The 26,360-nt window shown below is 41.5% G+C and overlaps 1 long non-coding RNA gene across 1 annotated transcript in view; it reads left to right on the top strand.

Moving 5' to 3' along the window:
- The window catches only part of LOC111098619, a 123,432-nt gene extending 99,572 nt beyond the window's left edge, over positions 1-23,860 (top strand). Inside the window, exons 3-5 of the long non-coding RNA XR_005369027.1 lie at positions 4,476-4,569; positions 22,775-22,904; positions 23,676-23,860. This is a non-coding gene — a long non-coding RNA (uncharacterized LOC111098619). The remainder of the gene's footprint in view (positions 1-4,475; positions 4,570-22,774; positions 22,905-23,675) is intronic.
- The last annotated feature ends 2,500 nt before the right edge of the window (positions 23,861-26,360 follow it).

Below are 26,360 nucleotides of genomic sequence, written 5' to 3'. Positions count from 1 at the left end.
TAAAAAAGGTGTTTACTAATTAACTGAATAATACACTTAATAAATCCCTTAGCCCCTCTGGGCTTCATTCTTCATCTGTAAAAGAAATTAGTATAGTTTACCTCTTATGTCTGCTCTGTCTGACAAAGATTTGCTTTTTCCAACAGTCACATCTACCCCCAATGGAGACCAGTTTTGTCTGTAATGAATGTACTGTGGCTTTGGTGGTTGGCTTACAATCAGCTGGTATAAAAAAAGGAAAGCCTTAAAATTCTAACCAATTTCAACTTTCACATGAAAAGCTCTCTATTTTGCCTTGGACAGTTCTGTTTTTTTCCGTATTCCATCCAGTTAGTGTACTTTCCACTCTCAAAAGTGTTCAGGTTTAGAAGATAAATTGTATTGTCACGAATTATGAATGATGAGGGCAACTGGCTGCCTGGCAAATGAGTGGCCTCCTAAGCTTTCCAGCAGGACATAAGGCCCTGGCCCCTGAGCCCGGTGCTGGTCAAAGCAGCTGTCCTGGACATGCTGTTGAGTTCTAGGGACCCAGAGAAGCTCCAGCACATTTGGAGGAACCTAGAACCATGTCATCTGAGGAACAACATTAGGAATGAGGGATGTTTAGCTTAGAGAAAGCTCTCACAGGGTACATGGTTGATTGGAAATGTTTTAAAACCATCAAGACTCGTTCCAGTGGCAGCAGAAGGCCAAACAAGGGCCCATGAGAGGCCCGCCAAGGAGAAGCATGTTAGATTCATCATGGACCAGCCTGGCAGTGATATCAGTTCCTATGTCAGGATATGGGATTATGTCCACAATACACTACTACATTTTTAAAAAGCTGGTGGCAGAAATGTATATAGAGTCTGGTCCCATTTATATAAAAATGCTTGCATTGATAACTTTGTGTATAAACAGAAGCTGTCTCGGTAAATAGGATGGAAAACACTACGGCTGAGAGGAGTTTTCTCTGGAGAGTAGAATTTTGTTGAGCACAGTGGGGGGATTTTAATGTTTTACTTTACAGACTTTTATAATATTTCACATTACAAACTGCTGTGTTGTTTAACATATATCATGGATTTAAAAAAATAATACATAAGAAAAAGTTGTAATGACAGGAAGTAACGCATCAGGTGAAGAACAGAATTAGAACCATCAGAGCTCAAAGAAAAAAAAATAAGTCAGTTGCCTTTGGAAATAGAGTTCCCCTCCTCTGGAGAGACCCAAGGATGGGAACAAGTATCTCACTGGTGTTAGAGATACTCATGTGTGAGTCTGTGATCTGTAAGGATTTGACATCCCTGGGATTCTACTCCACTTTGAGATTCTGTGAGATAAAACCATTTAATGGTTATGCTTGAAGCCATTTTAAACCATGATCCTGGGCTGAAAAGCAAGAATGAGGCCATGACTATTACTCTCTGCTTTAAGGTTTCTCTGTTGAATGCTGTTACTATTTTTAGCCATCACATTATCATGGGAGATTTCTTGAGTGGCTGCTGTGTTGCAGACTTTGTGCTTTACGCACACACTTTCATTTAATTTTCGTGATAGTGCATGATAGCACCATTATTATTTCCATAATAATGGAGTAATAATGGGTGGGGAAACAAGCAAAGAGGGGTAAAACAACTTGCTCAATGTCACAGTGCCGGTCGTGTGGGGATTTTGGATGTCAGTCTAACATCCATCTGACACCTGCTCAATTACATATAAAAATGTGACCTTGGGCATCAGCTCCTCTCTGAAGACAGTTTCTGATTAGTCTAACCCAACAATTATACCCAAAAGAAATTTAAATTATTATTATTATTATTTTTGCCCTCCTCACTGTAAAAGGCAGGATTATTTGGAACTTGTTCATGAGCTTTTTGGGGTTAATTTTCTGAGGAAATGACCTTAGCCCTGGTGGGACCAGGGCATCCATCTGCCTGAGTGGGTGGCGTGGGAAAACACAAGGGGACAGTTTGGACGTTGGAAATCTTACATATAGAATGCAAAGACAAAAGGTGCAAGAAATAGGCCCTCCCTAATGTTGAAAATAAAATTGCGTTCTGGCGGAAGACAGTTATTGTTTTGAGGAGGGATTTTCTGAATTCCTTAATTTCCCCTTAAAGCACACAGAGGAAAAGACCTTGCTTTCTCCACCAGAGACGAGATAGCTTGATTACTAGGCTTGTTGCTGTGCCATATAACCCTGCATAGTAAATGAATATCCCCCCCCGCCATTTCCAGCCCCAAGACTTGATGGGAAGAAGAGAAGTGGGCAAAAGAGAGAGAGGGTGAACGAGGAGAGGGGAGAAGTAGGCACCTGGCCCTGTGCCCCTCCAGGTTGGAGCTCCTCAGGGAGGATTTGTGTTAAAAGCAGAGAAATTTTGGGGAGTCTGAGGGCTGAGCCTTGGCCCAACTTCTTGGGTACAGCCTGGGACAGTTGTAGTCTCTCTGGAGAGCCCCTCGATATATCAGATTCTGGAAAACGGGTGGCCTGCAGACTTAATCAGACATGGCTGAGAGAGGCTTCTGGTGTTTGCTGAGGTGCTGAGGCCAGAGTGACAGGCAGCTCAGAGAATCCTGTGAGCCCAGGCTGCAGAATAGGTCACAGAAAGTGGTCCCGTGAGGAAGTTGGCTGGATTTCCTCTGCCTCACTCAGGCCTGCGTGTGGACTGGGGGACCGTGTGAGTAGACAAGTAGACAAGACTGGGCCTCTGTAACAACCCGGAAGTCAGAAAGTTGAATGAGGGATGTTTGTATGGGTACCTCAATAATGCTGACGGGCCCCAAGGTTGAGGCAGCCTGAGCTCACAAAGGCCACAGTAGGCCAGAGGGCTCCTGTCCACCAAGCTGCACTCTTTTTTCCATGCATCCGGACCCCTCCAGACCTCACCCAGAACCCAGCAGCCAGGGAGGGCCCAGATGGCTGAGAAATCTGAGATGGTGCTTTTTTTTTTTTTTTATAAATTTATTTTTTATTGGTGTTCAATTTACCAACATATAGAATAACACCCAGTGCTCATCCCATCAAGTGCCCCCCTCAGTGCCCATCACCCAGTCACCCCATCCCCCGCCCACCTCCCCTTCCACCACACCTAGTTCACTTCCCAGAGTAAGGAGTCTCTCATGTTCTGTCTCCCTTTCTGATATTTCCCACTCGTTTTTTCTCCTTTCTCTTTTATTCCCTTTCACTATTTTTTATATTTCCCAAGTGAATGAGACCGTATAGTGTTTGTCCTTCTCCGATTGACTTATTTCACTCAGCATAATACCCTCCAGTTCCATGAGATGGTGCTTTATTTGGAATGGCACTGTCTGATAGAACATTCTGCAATGAGGCAGACATTGTAAGCATCCAGTAGGGTAGCCAGGAGCCACATGTAGCTAACTGTTAAACACCGGAAATGTGGCTAGCAACCTTGAGGAATTGAATCAAAATTTTTTTCGATTTTAACTTTTTTTTTATTGTAAAACAAAGAAGTAACAACCTTGAAAGAGAGTTTATTTTTTTTGAAAGAGAATTCAAAATAGAAAACAGTAACATGTATAATCTTTGCACTATAACAAAACGTTTTTTACTTATTCTCTCTTAGTCTTCATGCTCTTATATATCTATTTATGTTCTGAAATCAGAATACATACAAGATAAAAACTAACTTTTAATTACTTTACCTCTAAGGATATCTAGGAAGAGAGCTAAAATATTTCTAAGTAAAGGGCAGGGAGACTAAAGATGTGTCTTGTATTTTTTTCTTTTGGAAAATTATTTGAAAGAATCAAAAGGAAAATCAAAAGCCTTATTTAAAATGAGTGTGGAATTGAAATTTAAATGTTAATTAACATACTGGACAGCGCATATTTAGAGGGACCATTTAATGCACTAGATTGAACCAAGTTAAGTAGATAGAACGAAAAGTTAATGTTTCCCCTCCAACAAGTGGGTATTGTAAAGAAGAATGAATTAGTTACAGATCCAATAAGGAAACTACCTCTTCTCTGTATATCTGAGATAAATTTGTGACCCTCCCCCCGTGTTACTACTGATGAATGTGGGCTCACTGTCGAAAAAGCTGGAAAATACAAGTGAGCAAAAAAGAAAAACTGGCCAACATCTATATAGTCCCACCACTTCCCTTTTAATTTTAATAAGTATCTGTCCAGTCATGTGTTTGGGTGTTAATGTGCGTGCACCTGATTACTCCTGGCAGTGGGATGATCATGTCCTATTGTTTTATGATTTGCTTTTTCCTCTGAATTAGATCACAAATGATCCCCAAATGAAGAGACTGGGGGTGTCTTCAGTGTTTCCAGGTCATGAACGATGATGCTCTGCTACATGTCCTGGTGGCTAAATCTTTGTACACACCACACTACTTTTCTTGGCTACTACTCATCTCCATTCCCTGTCTCTCTGATTTTTGTGAAGTCTTCTCCCTGGAACATTCTGTGATACCTTCCCATCAACCAACCAATCTACGCTGCCTTTTCTCTCCCCACAGAAGTCCACCTTGCTCCACCGTGAAGGAATTAGAGGAAGATCAATTGACCTCACCTGAGTTGAATATCTACCAGGATTAAGCCAGATGGGAGAAGGTAGGTCCTCTCTCCTGGTTGGGAGTGGGGTTCTCTGCTGGTCTCCACATAAGATTTAAGAGGTAAAGAGGCCATACGGTTGTTTCCTGTTTATGGAAACCTCATCTTTCTTCACCTGTCCTTCCTGTTCCCGACTTCCTGTCCTTGCCTTCATGTGACCCTTACAATTTCCTGCTCTGTTGACCTGCCATGAGTTTATGGTGGGAATGTTTGACAAGATTCCCCAACCAGGTAGGATCGCTATATATCCCACTCACTTGGCTCTGCATTGGTTACCAAACCCCATTTCTAATTGGACTGATTTCCACAGTTTAGGAATATTTCCCTAGCCTGTCTCTATTCTCTCAGGGCGAATCATTGCTCTACAGTCACTTCTGAGACAGATTCTTTGAATTACTAAACAATGACAAGAGTAAGAGGAATAGGAAAGAGTCATTCATCGCTGATAATTGTCTTCATGCTGCATGAATCATCAGTCCCTATTTGTATCTAGGGTGAATAAGAGGTTACCGTAAAGAAGTGCTATAAAAATTATTACTTTATTCTGAAAAGTCAACACATGCACAGGCATAAAATTAAGAAAGCACGAAAAGGTCTAGAGTGAAAAGTAATTCTCCCTTTTACCTCCATCCCTAGAGAGCTTCCTCACCAGGCAACCGTTATTACCAGTTTCTTGTGGAGGTAACTATACCCACATGTCCAGTAAGGTGACTGCCTGCCACATATGCCCGTGTGTATACAGCTGCATTGAACACATGAAAAGTGGCTAGTCCAAAACTGAGATGTGCTCTAAATATAAAATACATGCCATATTTCAGAGACTTCTGAAAGAAAGCATGTCAAGATCTCCTAAATAATTTTTGTATTGATTGTATACCAAAGTGATCATCTTTTAGATATTCTTAAATGAATTTTGCCTATTTCTTTCTACTTTGTAGCTACTAGAAAATTTAGTTACTTACGTGACTCACATTTGCAGCTTGCAGTACATCTCTACGGGAGGGGAGGGTGCTGGTCTATACAGAACTAAGTTATCTATATATACATATTTGTATGTCATGGTCATAGAGCCTTATTTAAAATATATCTGAGAATATATAATCTGATACCTATAATCTATATCTATATCTGATATAAATATAGATATTTATATATCTATAATATATAAATATATCTGAGAATAATAATAATTTTATGTTTCCACTATGGTTTCCAAAGCATGTTCATTGGTTTCGCATTCAATTCTTTTTTTTGTTTGTTTTGTTTTTTTTTTTTGCATTCAATTCTTATAATAACCCAGTAACATAAGCGTTTTACCTAATAGCACAATAAAGCAGAGGAAAGGAAGAGAAATGAACCTTTGTGTGGGATACTTTATACACATAAATCCATTTAATTTTGAACACAATATGGAGGCAGGGTTTAGAGGTTTTTAAAAATTTTATCAAAAAAACTTTTTTGAGAGCGTGTATTTGGTGTGTACATGTGTGCATAGGGTGGGGGGGGAATGAGTGGTGAGAGACAGAGTGAGAGAGGGAGGGAGAGAGGGAGGGAGGGAGGGAAGGAGGGAGAGGGTCTCTGCATTGAGCATGGGTCGATCTCACACCCTGAGATCATGACCTGAGCCTAAATCAAGAGTCATATGTTTAACTGACTGAGCCACCCAGGCGCCCCTTACAGGTCTTATTATTCCCATTTTACAAATGAGGACAATGAGGTTCAGCATGGTTATGGCTCACAGGAATCCCATAGTTAGTCAATGGAGGGGTTCATGGTGCAACTTTACTGTCAGATAAACATGAGTGAGCTGTAGCTCTGCTACTTTACTAGCTGTGCGAACTTGGACAAGTTTATTAACATGTAGAATGGAGAAAATAAGAGAAACTGTCATGGGGGTGTCAAAATGAATGGAGACAGCATTTATAAGTTCTTTGCACAGTGCCGAGCACAAAGCAAGCCCTTAAAACGTGTGTGTGTGTGTGTGTGTGTGTGCATGTGTGTGCCAAGATTCAAACCCAGATTTCTAGTTTCCTGAGCTCCAACCTCTTCATATCTCCTCTCCTGGTGACTCAGTCCCTTCTGGGCAGCAAGACTCAGTTTTTCTGACCCAGGTATCATCATCATTCCGTCATTTACTCCTCTATAAATTGGGGGGAAAGCAGGAACAGACAGGAGGCATTTCCAGGTCTCCATCTGCCTGCCACCTCTCCAGCTAAGGAACGTGTTGAGCCTCCCCGTACCCGAGAATCTTCTTCATCAAATATGTCATGTGCTACTACTGCTAAGGTGGAGACTCCTATGGGCTTTCTTTGATGTCTTGGAGCAAAATAAGTTGCAAGCCACGGGGACTTGTGAGTGAAAACGAGGAGACCCTCGTCCTGGGGAGGTGGATGTGGAATCCATCGTTGGCTTCAGGGACACTGGTGATTAGGGTTAGGCAAGCTGTGGTGTATTCAGATGGCCCCCAAATCAAGCAACTCATTATCATATAATAAACTACGGTTGTGAAATTGAGCAGAACCCTCTGATTTTTGAACAGTCTTTATTCTTTCCCTTTTGAAAAAAAAATGACAGGAAGTAAGCGATCAGGAAATGTAGGAACAATGGCCTTTTCCTGGAAGAGTGGCTCTGAAGGATGACTAAACGTTCAGCCACGCTGGGCTCTGGGCTCGGCTGGGGAGGATGAGGCCAGGGGTCTGCTCGCTGGGAGGGGGGGCCCAGGGGTAACTCCCAGTGATGGGCAGAGCCACCCCCGGAGCTGGTGTATTATTTATGACTCTCTATCTGGTGAAAAGAAGTGAGAGATTGTGGCAAGGTTAGGTTGGGCCCGGAGACCATCAAGCTGTTAATTGGCAAGAACTGCCACCTGATTTGAGGCCTTTCGAAAGTTCTTAGTATCAGGCAGGAAGAGCCAAGAGAGACTGCTTTCATTTAGTAAGCCCCCAGTTATTTTCTCTCCGTAAAAATAATCAATCATAATTTGTAAAAAAAATAAAACTACCTCTCGGAATGTCTTCTCAGCCTGAAGTAATAATCAGTGTTATACTGAATTAATGTCACTCCACTCCCGGGCTGGCACAGACTCGGGGTGCTTCACCTATGCTAAGCAGCCTTACTACCAGCAAATGTGCAATTTCTCCTACGCTTTGGGAAATGTTCCAAAGCCCCCCTGGAGTCTCCCTTCTTTGCTCCTCAGATCCTTGAGAGGACCAGGAGCTTTGGTGTCTGTTTCACAGGGGTTCCTAGGAAGGGAGGAGGTCCCTTTCCAGTGGAGCATCGGATGCAGGTAACATTAATGTTTTTATTTCTTTGAAAAAGAAAAATGTAAAGTTGAGAAGGAAAAAGATTATACATAATCCCATCACTTGGACAAATTATGTAAGTAGAGTGTCTTTAGTCCTCTCATTACATGCCTCTCATTTTTAACACTGTAAAAAAAAAAGGCTCCTGCCATTTCTTTTCTTAACTGTGATATGATATGTATAAAATAGACAACTTTGAGACTATAAATATATGATACATATAAAGATAAAATACCTAAGTATAAATATAAATATATTATACATATATTTATAAATATATTATTTATACAAGTAAAATACTTATTCATTTATTCATTTATAAATACATGTATTTGTATAAATGTAACATTAAAATATATAAATATATATATATACCTACTTTCTTAAAATGGGATGCAATTTGCTACTTTTTTTTTAATTTGCTACTTTTTATTCAGATTTTCCACATCAGCACCTAAAACTCTTCCTTTTAAAAAATGGTTACAAAACAGCTGACGTCCAGCAAAGTTTATGATGTGCTGTGTTCTTCTACGCACTTTGCAAGCATTAAACTCACTTTAGTCCTCACAACAACCTGTGAGGCAACCACTTTTGTCATTCCCATTCTACAGAGGTAAGAGAGGAAGGCCTGGGGAGGCTAAGTAATTTGCCCCGATTCAGGCAACATTAATGCACCCAGATTCCAGCTCACACAGTTGGGCTCTAGCACCCATTTACCTCTGATCCGTCACCGGCATTCACACTGTGCCAGGCATGGGTGGACCAGTTTAGTGGCCATCCTGATTTCTTTCTTGTTATTTCCATGCTTAATGAACATCTCTGTGCATACATCTTTGTGTCCTTTTGCTTCTCTTTCAGAGGTATTATGTCCTAGAGGTGGTGTGTCCCAGTGGGGGGGCGCTGGTTCAAATTTTAATAGGTGTATTTAAAATTTCAATTTCAATGGGTGATTTGAATTTCTTTTTTTTTAAGCACGTGCTAGGTGCCAAACATAGTTTCCCATCCACTATCATGGCACTCTTGTGCGTATGTATTATGAACACTCTCATAACCTGTAGAAATTAAAAGATTTGTCCTGAGTCCCATAGCTAATCGGTACCTGAAATTCCAAACCCAGGGTCTTGGCTCCACATTTTGTGTGAATTCCACTGTACACTAGCATTTAATGTGGTAATTGCCATGTGAAGGTTTTTAGGATTTATTCTTAGGAGCCAGAATTTAAGCCTAAACCCACCAAGCCTGTCAATGTTATAAGGTCTCAGTTCTTCCCCAGTGAAGGGAGGGATTTAAGTTCCTAGAAAAACACCCCAAATATTTCTTTAGAGCTCAATGTTAACTAGAATATGTTGATACTGAAAAATGATTTCTATAGTTTTAATTCTTCTTAATGTCTTAACATGATTTATATTAAAGAATACAGTCTCTGCATTTATCAAGCAGTTGCTTACTGGAAATTCTAAAAAAAGAATCATAGATTTACTTAAAAACATAAACATAGTCTGATCATGGGACAGATGAATAGGCACTGTGTGGATTTTGGACATTTCTTCTTTCTCCTGTCCATTTTTGTGTCATTTCCCTGGCCTGCTACTTACTAATGGGTTCACGCTGGGCAGGTTACTTTATCATGTTAAACCTAATTTCCTCATCTGGAAAATAGGGATAGCCAAAGTATCCCATTCTGTGGAATTATTGCAAGGACTGAGCCAAATAACCCATGCCTATTGTTTGACACTGTGCCTGACACACAGTAGGCCAGAATAAATGTTAGCAGGTTGTAGTAGCAGCAGCCCAAACCACAGTCAAGAATGGACAGTTAGGTTGAGGGGGGATGGGCAAAGTGGGTGACCGGCTGATGCTGAGGTAGTAATAAGTATGTGGTAGATGAGGAAGAAGTAATTGTATGTGACAGGGATGGTAGGAACGATGGCTGGGGGTGCCGGCTAACCTGGATATGGGGGTAGGGCAGGAAGGAACTCAGTTTAAAATATCAGGTTTTGTACTTGATTTTCACCATTGGCTTTTTGAGGTCTTGGTTAATTGAATCTTTTCGCCACAAGGATAAAACGCTCCTCTTTTGCATTGGGGGTGAGTTGATATGAATTAATCAGGCTCTGTGAAGTGTGTCGAGGAGTTATGATCTATGTAGGTATGTGTGGGAGCAGTTTCACCAGATGTGAAAGTCAAATTAGTTAGTGTGGCTGCTGCCTGCAGCTGAGGTGAAGGTTTATCTGGGAAAGAGGAGGAATCTGTTGGCTAAAAACAAGACTTTGGGTTTTATCCATGGTTGTCCATATTCTATGTCCTTCAATAATTAAGACTTGGCTCTACACCAGCAATGCGGGAGCCTTAGAATTCATATGTAGGAGTTTGGGTGAGTAACGTTCTGATGCTTAATATTACCTGGAGGTAACTATTGGGTCTGTAAGACTAGCCAGGAAATCTCATGAAAAGAGTTCCTTTGTTGATATATTGGCTCCTGTTTCATTGTATTTGGTACAGTGATCCAATGAAAATAATAATTTTTACTTTTCTGGTTTATTTGTGGGTTAGGCTGAAAAGCTAAGGAACTCAGTACTGACAAAGGACCAGGAGAAAAATGAATTAATTGAAGCCTCCCAAAACTCCAAGTGAAGAATGCTATAGTGACCATCTTGTGGTTGCCCCCCCCCCCGCCCCCCCCACCCCCGGTGCCCTTCTGCACACAGATTCCCTCTCTTTCTTTCAGAAAATCACATTTCTCTGGTGCTTATCTTATGCCTTGGATAGAGAGGTGGCACTTTCTCCTAGCTCTAGTGGGGACTCAACTCTAACCAATGAGAATACCACGTCCCTGTGGCTACAGTAACTAATTTTGGGGGTGAGCCTTTGACTAATGCCAGATCAAACATAGACAATCCTGATACTCTTGCTCAAATTTTGGGGGGAGAGATAATTTCTGTTGAGATTGCTTAACTGGCAGACTGTACAGCTAGATCTGCTGCAGGCCATCTTGCCACCACAGAAGGGGAGTCTTCCAGAGAAGGAAGCCAACATAAAGGAAAACAGAGCCACGGATGGATACCAATTCCTGATGACACCATATGAGTATCTGGATCCAGCCATACTTGAAGCGAGAACGGCTTGGATGTTTGTTATATGAACAAATAAAATGATTTTGTTCTTGTTGTTCAAGTTGATTTGAACTTTTATTTATTTTTTAAAGATTTATTTATTTATTTATGATAGACAGAGAGAGAGAGAGAGAGAGAGAGAGGCAGAGACACAGGAGGAGGGAGAAGCAGGCTCCATGCAGGGAGCCCGACGTGGGACTCGATCCTGGGACTCCAGGATCATGCCTTGGGCCAAAGGCAGGCGCCAAACCGCTGAGCCACCCAGGGATCCCCTGATTTGAACTCTTAAAAAAAATTCCAGTAGTTTGTAATCTAAGTATTCTAAACTCAGCAAGGAAGACTCTATCAATATACAAATTCACAGCCTAGAGAAATTGTCAGAATATTCTGTTAATTTTCATGGTCTTAAAAAAAGGAAAAATATCTCAGTGATGAGACTTTATTTCTGTTGGCTGCTTTCCAAAATATGTTAGGATGAACAGCCATGGTATTCTTTTTCTTGCCCCAAATGTGTTTCTGACAACTACATGGTATTCAGATAGCCAGCGTGGTGTACAAATCCCCCGCCGGTCTAATTTTATTGTGTTCCGTTGTATCTGTTTTACAAAGACTAGGTGTTCCTTCTCCCTCTTTTGTCTTTACTCTTCACATCCAGATTCTTAGCTGGAGCTCTGTGGAAGACAAGTTTCTCTTCTCAGAGGAGCATCTTGCCACATTAACACAGGAATCACACTGATATTACAGATTGTCCCTACCCTCCAGGTCCTGAAAGAGGGGGCTTGGAAGGCTTAAGTAGATGTGTGGTGGCAGTCTACAGAGAGAGAGAGAGAGAGAGAGAGATGAGACTGCCGAGACCACAAATGGCAAACAGAGGGGTTGTATTCTCCAGAGAGCAGAGTTAGCACCATCCATCCATTACCAGGAGCCATATCTTAGACCCTTGATTGTGGGATTGTAAAACTGGGTTGGCCTGATAGTAAGAGAGCATTGAGATTGGAACTTTCCAACTCTAAATGTCTAGCTTTGCACTGTAAGAAAACCATATTCCATTGACAAGAATTTATTTCATATTTTGCACTGGTTTGCAGTGGTTAGAGGAGAACCCAGCACTGGCCTGAGCATCTCTGGATTGGGATTAAAAATGCAAATGCCCGAGGCAGGCCAAGCAGCTGGCAGAGTGGGCAATGTGGACTGGGGAGTGGGTTGGGGGGGGTGTGCATTGAGCACCTGCATGATTAAAGGAGAAGTTGTTGCCATTCAGCCCTATCCAAGGGGCATGAGCATGTGCAGCATGAGCCTGGCGCTGCAGGATCTTCAGTGCTGCACAGAGGGGCTGGAAACCCAGAAGTCATCAGTTTGTAATCTCTGACTTGATAATAAGTGATTGTGCCAGGTGGCTGGATATCGGGTCGGGTTTAAACCTAATTTAGTTCACTTTAAACAGAACCCAAAGTGTCATGGTTTAGAGCACAGACTCTGGTTATCAAGCCGATCAGGTTTTATGGCCTGCCCTTGACACTCGCTAATGTCACGACCTTGGCAAAGGAACTCGTCTTGGAGATGGTTTCACATCTTTGTGAAAGCGGTTTTGGGAGGGGCAGAAAAAATGAGGTTAAATGACGATGTTCTTAAAGCTCTCATAGAGTGGTAGGGTAAAAGTGTAAAGCTTTAATTAATGCTGGCAATTCTAGGACCAGAGCTGACAAATCTACGTAAGATATTGGTTTTGTATTCTCCAGAAACATAAAGTCCAAGAGGAAATATTGTGAGGTGGTTAAAAGTAGTACAAGTGGCAGAGTCACATTCGGCTCCCTTTGCTAGGAGCCTTTGGCCTCAGTTTTCTGTTCTGTGAAATGGGGATCTCAGGTTGCTTTTCCAAAAAAAAAAAAAGATTCTGAGGAGGATTAAATGAGTGAATCCCTATAACATTTCGAACACATGCCGACACACATTAAGAACTATGGGAGTGAAAGGTTATAACCCTATCATTGAAATAAAGTTTTAATAGCTCTCATAACTTTGGAACTTGAGTAAGGCTGTCTACACACCCTGGAACCTGTGGTTTGCATTATGCTAACGTTAATAACACCTGCAGCGTTAATAACACCTATTTTTTTACCTTAAAGAGTTGGAAAGGTTTACTTACCGCTTTAAGGGCCACTTCAAGTCCACAGCGAAAAGGATAAAATGTAGAGGATAAAAAAAAAAAAAAAAAAAAAAAGAAAAAAAAAAGAAAGAAAAAAAAAAAAAGAGTGCAATTATGTCAAGTTCTTTAAAAGGAGGTTTTGCAAAACTGACCCACCAGAGGGGGTCAGGTAGGTTTAGGAAACAATGAAGAGTCTTGCTGCGAGCCTGTCCTGTGCAACGCACATTGCCAGGCGGAGCTGCAAAGCTTGAGTAAATGGGGCAGGTGAGGCCGCTGCATCCAGGCGCGCCTCTGCACGTGGTTGGCGGGGGTGGGTTCCTGAGGTCTTTTTCTCTTCTCAGAAGTCACGGGGGTGCTGGTGTGCAGGGGTGAAGATGGGTATTGAGCTCGGGAGTAATGCAGAAGCGAGTCTCGCCCAGGGCGCGGGGGTGGGGGTGGGGGTGGGGCAAGGGGTCGGGCCGGGGCGCAGCGCACTCGCCGCTTCTTCCCAAGGCGGGGGGAGTGGGAGCGAGTCTCCAAAAGGTTTCGCGCTGACCCTCGTGGGTGTGTCTGAAAGACGCCAAGGCGGCTGATGGCCCGCGTAGACGCTCAGCGGCTGATGGCCCGCGTAGACGCTCAGCGCCCGGAGCGCGGTGGGGGCCTCCCCCGGGCCGGGGCCGCGGAGTGGGGCGCGGAGAGGGGCGCCCTCCTGGCCCGCAGAGGCACCGTCCGCGGAGGCCTCCTCGGTCCCCGCCCCTGCAGCCCCGCGGGTCCCCCCCCTGCGCGCACCTGGCGCCGCGGAGATGCCCCCCGCCCCCCCTCCGCGCCCCGACTCTAAGCCCCGGGGCCACCCTCCGGGAAGGAAGGCCGCTGCCTGATCATTCATGGGCTTCATTAACCAGAAGGTGATGGACAGACTGGAAACCAGGCTGAGAGGTCCTGAAGGGAGGGCCTGCTTTCCAGCTGGAAAAGGGGGGGGGGGGGAAGGGTGTCCTCTGAGTGGTGGGTAGCAGTTCTGTTGAAAGGCAAAGACCTCTCGCGTGTAGGCACCTTTGCTGAATGGACAGTGTTCCCTCTACGACAGTTACGTAGGTACAGGTTGTGAACCCCGGTGGCCTCTCTCGCAGCCCAGCCAGAGCCAGTGGGGGTGTCAGAGAGCTGGGGTCGCTTGCAGGGGGGACCTCGGGGGAGGAAGGCCCGCCCTTGAACCTCCCTGAGATTCACTTTGTTCTTTAATGTTCGGAGGACAGTAGGACAGTAACCCCTGAGCTACCTCGCAGGTTTCTGTCTAGGGTCAGAGGAGGCAGGTTCTGTAGGTTGGAAGTTCTTTAGGAATGATCAAGTAGTGCAGAAACATTGGCTATGGTTACAGGAGTTTCAAATTAATTCCTCCACCTGCTGTCTGATGCATCTAATCATTGAGGGTGCAACTGCTCCAAGTGGAAAGTTGGATATTTAGCTCAATTTGGTAAGTATTTATTGAGTGACTCCTGTTGTAAGTAGCTGTCTATATGATCTGACAGTGTGGACAGCTGGTCTGAGCAAGGTGAGCCTCCTACACCACGTTGGCAGTGACTTTGGGGAGTTTGGGGGGTAAGTTATTGACACCATCGTCCCCAACTCTTTATGTTCTCCGTGATTGCTTGTTGAACTTCCATTTTTTTATTATGGAAAATGTCTGTGTTCTGAGTAATAATTGGCTTTGTTTCCATGTTATTTCATATACCTCACTCATTCTTTAAAAAAAATTAATTCATTCTTATTTAGAATTGTAATTAAATACTATTAAATGGTTTACTGTGGGATTTCATGGTTCAAGCTAAGACTAATTGTATTTGGGGAGGAAAATACAATTTTATTATTTACTTTATTTCAGGTCAGAATCGTTTTTAAATAGTTGCATAAGGTCAAATATATTAAATATGTATATAAACTTGAGAACTCTAATGAGAGAAAAATCCTTTTCCAAACAACTACATACTAGAGTTTAGAGGAGGAAAAAGCCCAAAGTTGTCTTTCAAGGAAAAGAAGTATAACTTAAACTAGAATAATTTGTATATTAATATTATATAATATAATAATCTGTATATTAAAGAAAGCCCATAGCTTGAGTTCTACATTATCGTCTCATTATAATTAAATCCAAAGGACCATTTTCTCCCTTATTGGAAGTCTAATTGCATGTATGGACTGCACAGTTTAAAAAGTGTAATAATCACCTACTGCCCCATATTACTTAAACTTATTGCCTAGGTATTATTTGAATAAGAAAGATGGTCCTCGGCAGGGTGAGGTTGTACAGCTCATTCTTACGCCTCTCCAGCCAGCATCTTTCACAGGACTAGGCTCAAAGTAATTGCATAATATATATTTTTGACTTGATTAATTGTCCAGATGCTTTTGTTGTACTGTAGTTTGTTTCTATTGAGCCAGATACTGTTATCCCTAATTTAATAAATATCTCATTGTCAACTTTAACTTTTTGTAAATTTAAGCCTCTTATAAATTACCTTGGGCTGTCAGGCTTCTGTAACAATTTCCAGGGGGTTGTCACTTCCCTTCTTTAATCTGTATAAGATTAAAAGAATAAAGTCTCTTGGAGATAGTTCAGAATGACACTCAGTGTGAGTGACTTTGAAGAAATAAAGCTGGAGAAACGCCTTGCAGTTATGCCCAGCCAACACATCCACTATTGCGTGCTTTGGGTTTTGGTTTGAGGCCCATGGAAAGCCATCTCCTTAAACAGAGCCACCTTGGATGATATTTCGCCTCTAATTTCAATCTGTGGAAGGGGAGAGGGGAGAAAGAATAACGCTGCTTTCATCACTGATCACTTTGGTGACATCAAAGGATTAAGGGAAGTGGTGTGTGTGTGTGTGTGTGTGTGTGTTTCTGGGCCTCTCACCTACGTCCCTTCCTCTTCACTCTCCATAAAGCTTATCTAGGAAGCCAGGCACCATTTGCCATGTGACAGTAAGGTGTGTATAATACGTGCTCTGGTAGGTTTGTGTTTGTAACACAAATATATGGAGTTGTCACTGAGGCAGCAACTGCTTGCTATCAAGAGAAGCATCCAGAATGAGGATTACCAAGCCTGGCCTGTGGGCAGATGTCTTCTTGACATAGCTTTCTCTCCCCCTTAATATCTATATCTTCACTTAGGAGATTCTCGCTTTGTTTGTTATTGTTGTTCATTTTCTTTTCTGATATCAACCTATGTGTGCATAAACTTTTGTTTCATCGCCCCACCCCTGGCCTTCCCCTCCGCCGCCAAGTATCTTCTAGTTTCAAGGGTATAGAGGTGAAAACAAAATAAAACGGAAAGCTGTTCAGATAACCCAGGAGGATTTTAAGACCCCTTTGTTATAACAATCCTTTTATGTTTGAAATATTTATTGGGCCTCTTCCTGGTCATGATCAGAAGGGAAACCTGAATTGGTGCCCTCTAAGTGGCTTGTGGAGACAGAGGAGTACATGTTTACAGTCAAGATGGTGCTTGATCTTAGAACGACAGGAAATGATTTTGCAAATCCAGATAAACCATTTTATCCTAGAAAGCATACAGGCAAACACAGTTTAAAGTAAACACACGAGAATCCTTAGGTTGTGCCCCATGGGCAGAGTGTTGGGAGAAGCTAACACTTCTCCAAAGTAAGGACAATTTGGTGAAAGAGTTGCCTCTAAGTGACTTGTTTGGCCTGTGTGTCTCTTGCAGGTGTAAGCTTTTAGATTTCCATAACGGAGCAATACACAGTGAAACAGTGGAGTTTGTTTGAATGAAGGAATAGGATAGAATAAATATAGGATAAATATTCCCCCAGATAAATCCTATGGGAAATCATCAACAAAGCATGAAAAAGAAGATTAGGGAGAGAAACTTGCCTCATCAGATCTTAAAATTTGCTGTAAAGCTACTAATAAAACAATATATTATTCATATATCGATCAACGGAACACAAGAGAGTCTGGAACAGATTAAAATATACATACGCTATCTTTAAATTGCTAAAAGGGGTATTTTTAAAATAATAAATGGTGGTAGGACTTTTCAGTTGGATCAGTTAACAGCTAGTGTTTAGTGAGCATTTACAATGTTCCAGATATTACTCTAATTGCTTTTCATGTATTAATTCAATCCTCATAACAACCTTTTGAGATAGAAACTCTGTTTTTAAAGGATTTTATTTATTTATTTATTTGAGAGAAAGAGCGAGCGAGCATGAGTGGGGGGAGGGGCAGAGGGAGAAGGAGAGGGAGGAGGAGGCTCCCTGCTGAATGGGGAGCCTGACATGGGGCTTGATCCCAGGACCCTGGGATCATGACCTGAGCCCAAGGCAGACACTTAGCTGACTGGGCCACCCAGGCACCCTGAGTTAGAAACTCTTATTATCCCCCTTTGAAGAAGAAAAAATGGAAACACAGGGAGGTTTAGAAACTGATTCAAAATCATACGGTTGATATTGGGGAGTCAAGATTTGAATGTTGGCGGTAAAATTAGATCACTGCCTGGTTTATTCCATATAAAAACTCAGTTTTAAGGGCACCTGGGTGGCTCAGTGGTTGAGCATCTGCCTTTGGCTCAGGTCGTGATCCTGGGGTCCTGGGATCAATTCCTGCATCAGGCTCCCTTACAGGGGTCTGCTTCTCCCTTACAGGAGCCTGCTTCTCCCTCAGCCTGTGTCTCTGCCTCTCTCTCAGTGTCTCTCATGAATAAATAAATAAAATCTTTAAAAAGGAAAAACACCTCAATTTGAGGGGTATCTGGGTGGTTTAGTCAGTGTTTCTGATCCTTGATCTCAGCTCAGGTCTTGATCTCGGGGTTCAAGCCCGAGTTGGACTCTGTGCTGTCTGTGGAGCCAACTTAAAAAGAAAAAAAAAAACAAAAACAATTTAATTTCAGATGGATTAAAAATCTAAATGTATAAAATAACATCTTTGTAACATTAATACACTGTAAGAAGATAATCCAAAGGAACAATTACATAATCTTGAAATTAAAGAAAGTTTCTTTTTATTTTTTTAAAGATTTTATTTATTTATTTATGACAGAGAGAGAGAGAGAGAGAGGCAGAGACACAGGCAGAGGGAGAAGCAGGCTCCATGCATGCAGGGAGCCCAATGTGGGACTCGACCCCAGGTCTCCAGGATCACACCCCAGGCCTAAGGGGGCGCTAAACCACTAAGATACCGGGGCTGCCCCTAAAGAAACTTTCTTAAGCAAGACAGAAATCCCAAAAGAAATAAAGAAAAGAAACATTGGCCTGCCATTAAACAAACAAACAAAAAAACAACAACAACAACTCAGGCTTGTCGATAAAATACCATAAGCAAAATCAAAAGTCCAATGATTAACCAAGGGGCAATATATTTGCAACCATTTGACAAGAAGAGTGTGTATCTGTAATCTGCAAAGAACTTTTATAAAAGTTCTGACATTTTAAAAAAGTCCAATTAAAAAAATGGGCAATAGATATGAACTGGCAATTCACAGGAGATAAAGTCCAAGTGGTCAACAAATATTTAACAGTGGCCGTGCGTGGGGTGCTAATAGACTTTTAGGGAAACTCCCAGTGTTTCCGTTTGGTTTCACTTTGGTCAGGAAACTAGGTTTTTAAAAAAGTTTTTCTCCTCCCTCCCACTTTCTGACAACACCCCACCTTCCACCCCTATTACTTTCAAGATGTGTAAGTTCCTTATCCTCTGTTTGGAGAGTCCAGGCCGCTGGCACAGAGGGAGGTTAGTGGTCGGGGAGTAAGCTATTGAAAGTACACTCTTGAGAACTACCTGGCAGTGATTTCCTGCTGCTCTGTTTCCTGGTTCTCTGGTGGAAGCTATCTCTCCTTTCCGCTCTGTGATCTGGAGTCCTAGTCTTTCCATCCCTTTCTCTGCCCCTGCTTAGGATAGATCCTCTCTGTTCCTCGTTTCCACTTCTTTTTTGCTCTAGCCACAGTCCTATCTAATCTTGGGGAGAAGAAAAGCAGGCATTAAAACCTCCCTATTCAGCCTTTAGGCCTGAGGTTTCTTTGAGCCTTTATTTCAGCTTAGAGTCGGGGTGGGAGTGGGGGATAGAAAAATAGCCAGTAAGAGAACACAGAAAACACGCACATTAACTTCACACTCTGAGATATTATCTGGCTGTAGGTCTATGTTTTTAATTTCTCCAGGACTCAGGAAATGCAGATAATGGTGAAATGACTTCTCTTTCCCCTTTAGCTTGTTCAAAGTTTAAAATATTGATACCATCCAATATAGGCCAGAGCTGGGGGGAAAAAGATGCTCTTTCTTTATGGTTGGGAGATGAAGTGCTAACACTTTTTAGGAATTGCTAAAACATGTCTGTACCAATTAAAATTTAATCTGACATAAATTTTGACCTAGAAGTACACATCTAAGGACTTAGCTTGAAGAAACAAAAGTACCAGATACTTATAAGATTCATTGTAGAGTTATTTACCAGGGGGCTGCAGACAACCCACGTACCTATCCAGGAATAACTGAATAAATTATAGCACATTCATGTAATAGAATATTGTGCAGCTACTAAAAAGGACATTAACCATTAGTCTACCTGCTGTGTCTCTAGATTTTGACTATTCTGAACATTTCATTTAAATGGAACCATACAATGTGTGGCCTGTTGTGACTGGCTTTGTTGACTTAGCATAATGTTTTAAAGGTTTACAGTTCTTTGTTCTTTCTTATCGTCTGATGATATTCCATTGAGTGGTTATGGCACTTTTTATTTATGTGTTCATCAGTCGGACATTTGGAGTGTTTCTCAACTTTTTGGCTATTATGACTAATGCTACTATTAGCATTCCTGTGCAAGTTTTTGTGTGAACATGTTTTCATCTCTCTGGGGTATATACCTGGGAGTGAAACTGCTAGGTCATAAGCTTAGCCTTTTGAGGAGTTGCCAGGCTGTTTGCCAAAGCGACTGTGGTCATAGAATTTTAGAACTTAGATGGGACCACAGAAATTATTAGCGATATTTAAGGCATCTTTAAGAGTTCCAGGGAACTGACTTAACAAAGTCAAAAAACTAACTTTGGGAGAGAAGAACCTAAATCTCGATATATTTTTTTTTTGGTCTACTTTTATTGTGCTTATGTTTTCTTTAACTTGTAAAATCTGAAACATTTAGAATTAAAAATTTTTTTTGTACGTGTATTCACCCATATACATTAATTTGATTACAAACATGATCACAAACATGGATTCTCCCCCTTTTAAATGCTTATCTTTTTCTCCTCTCCCACATCACCTTTGTCCCCTCCACAAGGTAATTAATGCTGAAATCTGGGACACCTGTGTGGCTCAGTGGTTGAGTGTCTGCCTTTGGCTCAGGTCATGCATGGTCCCAGGGTCCTGGGATAGAGTCCTGCATCATGCTCCCCTTGGGGAGCCTGCTTCTCCCTCTGCCTGTGTCTATGCCTCTCTCTCTCTCTGTGTTTCTTATGAATAAATAAATATAATCTTTAAAAAAATCCTAAAAAGGGGCACCTGGGTGACTCAGTCAGTTAAGCATCTGCCTTCAGCTCAGGTCATATCTCAGGGTCCTGGGATGGAGCCCCACTTTGGGCTCCCTGCTCAGCAGAGAGTCTGCTTCTCCTTCTGCCTCTCCCCTCATTCTTTCTCTTTCTCTAATAATAAATAAAACCCTAAAAAAGCCCTAGAAAATATTCTTTCATATTTTATCTATGATAATAAAATTCTACACATATACTCATACAGAAATGGATTTTTTTTGTCACTGTTTTACAAGAATCGGATCATACTGTACTATTTTTTTTTGTATGTTCCCTGTGGAATTTCCTTCAGCCAGTGTTCCTTCATTTCAATATTTTAAATGCCTGTATAAAACTCAATGATGTGACTATTTTACCATATATTGAGCCTACTGGTGAGTCTTCACTCATTATTTCTGGTTATTAATTTAATTTTTTACTGGACAGTGCTATAATAAACACACTTGCTACTCAGGTGTGGTTCATGGATTAGCAGCATTAGCATCACCTGGGAATTTGAGAGAGCTTCAGAATCTCAGGTTCCCGCTCCAGCCTACTGAACTTGAATCTGCGTTTTAACCAGATCCCACAGAAGATTCATATCACGTTGCAGACTGAACACACACCTAGTCTATGTGACCTTTTATACTAGCACTAGCATTTCTGTAAGTTAGATTCCAAGGAGGGAATTCTGGGGCAAAAGGATATTCATACTTTTAAAGATAATAATTTCCTGGAGGTTATGTTTACTATGTACATTAGCTCATTCGTTTTTAGAGACTCCCTCCAACTTTTCCGTTCCCAAGGCTGCTGTGGCCATTAAACAAGGAAATGGGCATGGGGCGAGTCATCTGCAGAAGACGTGGGCTGACTGATGAAGTGCAAGGATGGTCCAGGACGCAGAGATGGGCAGGATGTCATTGTCAGCTAAGCTCATGTGCAGGTGACTGCCCTTGGACAGAAAAAAAAAAAGGTCAAGGGTCAGGAAACATGTGGACCCTGAGGAGAGCAGAGAAAGTACTGAGTCTAAGCCACTTTTCCTGATTTGATCCAAGCCAAGCGGAAAGCAAAGGGCTGCGTCAACTCACTCTCCCTGAACTGGTGCATCAGCAGAACGAGCTGAGCCTCTCCTGCTTGCCTCCGGATCCCAAACACAGAGTTTGTGCCCCTCCAGCTGCTCAGCTCAGGGCTCCAGCACGCAAAGAAGAAAGGCCACTTGGACGCCTCGCCCTCCTCAATCTTGCTCAAGGCCGGCAACTGTTGCAGAAGGTCATCAGCCAACAGAGTGTCATCTCCACATGTTTCCCTCTTCTGAAGCCTGCAGCTTCTCAGTGTATGATCAGTTCCATGAGCCATGTGTTGTTTCAGCTTTGATATTCATGCTCCTGAGGTCTTGAATTATTTATTATCACCAAGAAGTCAAAATATTCATTCATCTATGGCTTGAGGAAAATTTGATCTTCTGTGAGCCAATGACTAATACTCTTAAACTTAAAAAAAAAAAATCTGTGTGTAATGACTATTCTTCATGCCTAATGGTTTATTTATATGGCCCTTTTGTTAACATTCCGCCTCACTCTAAGTGGACGATTCCAGGTCATTTGTTGGGAAAGCAGAGCATCTGAAAAGCAAAAATGTAAGTTACACATATCCATACTTTTAAAAAGTATAAAAGTAATGTTAAAAATCTCCACCAGCACAGAAAATAATAAAATAAAAAATAGAAGTCAGCTTCCAAACTCACAGACATCAACATTGTTGACAATTTCTTACACTGCCTCCTGGACCTGGTATGTGCATGAGGCGCATTCGTGAGGTACAGATGTCCTTTTTTGCGTTAACTATATGGGATCATATGAGACACACCTGCTTGGCAGTTTGCTTTTTCAGCAATATATTTAACTCCTCCCTATTGATAGATATTGAGGTTATTTCCATTTTTAAGCCTTCAAATCACCTCATTCTATAACGAATATCCTTGTTATAGGAACTTTGTGGACTAGTACATGTACATCTTTAAATCACTACATTCTGGTATTTGTTACCCAGCCCTGGTGATAGTTTTAAAAGCTGGAAACAGAGCCTGAAGGCAAAAATAAAGGGTATGACGTATCCCTAGATTTCTCCTCTTTGGTCTCTTTCCCCTAACTGCTACAGGTAATTGAAAGCCGACTACAGGGAAAGAAGAGAAGCAGAAAAGAAATATATTTAGGAAATACGGACAAAGATTGTCTTGGATGCCATGAAGATCAGCTCTTAGGAGATATGTGACTTAATTTTCATTCTGGTAAATTCTTAGTAAATTTCATTCTGGTAATTTTCATCTGGTAAATTCTTAGTACATTCTGGTAATCACAAGCAGTGATTTCATTTGTCACAAAATAAGTTGTTGTTGTTCTCCTCCTCCTCCTCCTCCTCCTCCTCCTCCTCCTCCTCCCCTCCTCCTCCTCCTCCTCCTCCTCCTCCTCCTCCTCCTCCTCCTCCTCCTCCTCCTCCTCCTCCTCCTCCTCCTCCTTCTTCTTCTTCTTCTTCTTCTTCTTCTTCTTCTTCTTCTTCTTCTTCTTCTTCTTCTTCTTCTTCTTCTTCTTCTATCACCACTGAAGGTTTACCTGTCATCCAAGCCCTGGGTTTTTGCTCCTTGTAATGAATGCCAGTGCTACTAATTGCTTGTTGTGTAAATTTGACATCCTGTGTATTTAGCCTTACCAATTTATTTTCTAATGTTATGTATTCTGACTTGCTAATCTTACAAACATCTTCATGGAAAGCTTTCCATCTCTCTAAATACTCTGTAGCACCTCTGCAGCCACATGGAAATGATAGTGGCTACTTAGTCACTTTATAAATTGATTTCTCTGGACTCCAGTTCTACGTTATTTTCTATTCAATATCAAGAGATAAATAAGGGAAACATTTTTTTCCATAGCCCCTTCCTAAGGTAGACCAATACTAAACATCCCATTTGAGTTTTCCAACCTGTGTTTCCAGGGTCTGGGTGGACCAAAACATGGCATTTCGTGACAATGACCATGAACCTTTGTTTTGTTTCCTCTCACAGGTCAGGTGGCCGTAGCTGGCACACAAGTAGAAACAGATGTTGTGAAGGGTAAGGAGGTATGTGGTGCCAGTGTCTCAGTTCTGGGAAAAGGAAGCACTTCACAGAGAGTAGGTGCCACCCATAGGGGCTGTCGTCTGCCAAGTGAAACCAGTTTGGCTGAGAGAGCTAAAAATAATTTCCAAGGGTAGAAGGTAATGTTTGTTTATACATGAAATTGAACGAGGGTGTGTGTGTACGTGTCTTTCTGTGTGTGTACCTGGTGCATGCTCCATTCCAATGAGGCCTATTAACCTATTTATGAATCCCAAGTGCAGAAGAACTTTTAAAATTTCATATTTGATCTGTTCAGAAGAATAGAGTTGTTAGATCTGTTATAACAGGCATAGAAGAAAGTATTTGAAATTTCCTTTGGTTTTTGACTATCTGACTGAGAGCCATGAAGCTTTCCAAAAAGGACTTGGGGCTTTGAAGAGCTAGGCAAGTCTACCGGGTGATTGAACCATTACTTAATTCTTCCTCCTAATTCTGTAAGTGGAATTAGGTTACATTTGGAGGATTATACCCAAGACCATTATTAGATGGAATTTAGTGCAAAAGCTGGATCTCTTTGGATAAGTTACTAAACTTCTTTGTGCCTCAGTTTTCTCTTCATTTCTATAAAATGTATGGCATATATCCACAGTTATAGTACCATACAGAATTGTTTCACTACCCTAAACAATCTCTGTTTTAAGAGGCCCTTCAAGTAGTTCTTATGCATGTTCATGTTTGACAATCATTGCATTAGAGGATAGAATTTGTGAAAGCTGAAGAAATAGCCAAGAGATTTAGACTGTCTTAAATCACACATCTAAATTGAAGCCATAATTGATTTATACTGCTGTCCTCTCAACACATATTTGGGTACATGACTAGTCCAGTCTTCAGAAGGATTTAGGAACTTTCAGTGTTGAAGCCTCTACTTCCTTCTTCGCTGGAATTTTAGGACACTCTCTTCTCTCAGCATACTAATTGGAAAGTAGGATAGAGCTGTGGAAAAGACACTGATTTATTTTTAAGAGAAAATATTGTATTACTGAAAAATTTCACTATATACCAAAGGACAGAGAAAAGTATAACAAATCCCCACAGACCTGTGTTAAACTTTAATAATGATCAACTCGTGTCCTATCTTGTTTTATCTATATTCATATTCATCTCTCCCTCTATCCCAAATTATTTTTGAGTGAATCCAAGATAATAATTTCATTTCACTTGTAAATATATATGGTCCAGAAAGATAGAAGAAAAGGGATCACTTCCCAACTAATTTTATGGGACTGCTATTACCATGGTAACAAACCCAGTGAAAGATATTATAAGGAAAATAAACTATAGACCAATGTTTCTCCTGAACATGGATTAAAAAATGCTTAACAAAATATTTTCATTAAAAAAAAGATTTTATTTATTTATTTGACAGAAAGAGAGAGAGAGAGAGAGCACAAGCAGGGGGAGCAGCAGGCAGAGGGAGAGGGAGAAGCAGGTAGAGGGAGAAGGAGAAGCAGGCTTCCAGCTGAGCAGAGAGCCTGATGTGGGCTCGATCCCAGGACCCTGGGACTGTGACTTGAGCTAAAGGCAGACACTTAACCCACTGAGCCACCTAGGTGCCCCAATAAAATATTTTCAAATCATAACTAGCCAAATGTTAAAAAAAACCTTAATAATAATAGCACATCATGTCCAGTAGAATGCAAGGTTGGTTTGACATTCAAAATCAATCAATGTGATTTGCCAGTACAACTATAAGAAACATGATTATTCATAGAAGAGTCCGAAGAGTCAACCAAAAAGCTACTAGAACTAGTATGTGAGTCTAGCAAGGGCACAGATAACAAGGACAATATAAAATTAATTGTACTTTTATGTAATAGCACAGGATAATTGAATATTAAAACTTGAAAAATAGGGCAGCCTGGGTGGCTCAGAAGTTTAGCACCATCTTCAGCCCAGGGTGTGATCCTGGAGACCCGGGATCAAGTCCCACATCGGGCTCCCTGCATGGAGCCTGCTTCTCCCTCTGCCTTGTGCCTCTGCCTCTCTCTCTGTTTGTGTCTCTCATGAATAAATAAATAAAATCTTTTTTAAAAGCTTGAAAAATAGTACCATTTACAATGGCATCAGAAAACATGAAATACTTTGGGATAAATCTATCAAAATGGTCAAGATTTGGATGCTGAAAACTATAAAGCACTTGTGAGAGAAACTGTAGTCAAATCTGTGATGATCCCTAATGTCCCCTATCTCTGGATATTCAAGTCCTAGTATTAATGTCCTTCCACAGTGATGAGGCCTGAACTATATAACTAATAGGATATTGTGCACTTGGTAGTGTAGGACTTCCAATTCTAGGTCATAAAACATACTGTAGCTTCCACCTTGCTATCTTGGATCCCTTTCTCTAGGAAAGTCAATATCCATGTCATGAGGACACTTCAGTAGCCCTATGGAGACCCCCAACATGCAGTGGGGATCTGAATCCTTCCTTGATAGTCATGTGAGTGACACACTAGAAATGGATTCCTCAGCACCAATCAAACCTTCCCAGGACTGAATCCCTGGCTGACATGCTGATTGCAACCTCTTTAAAGACTCGGAACTAGAATCAGCTAAACTACTCCCCAACCCCTGAACCACACTCATGGA

The sequence above is a fragment of the Canis lupus genome, chromosome 13 (genome assembly GCF_011100685.1).
Source record: "Canis lupus familiaris isolate Mischka breed German Shepherd chromosome 13, alternate assembly UU_Cfam_GSD_1.0, whole genome shotgun sequence".
In the NCBI taxonomy this organism is placed as follows: Eukaryota; Metazoa; Chordata; class Mammalia; order Carnivora; family Canidae; genus Canis; species Canis lupus.
Note: the sequence above shows the minus strand (reverse complement) of the source record. Positions and strands in the feature narration are given on the sequence as shown.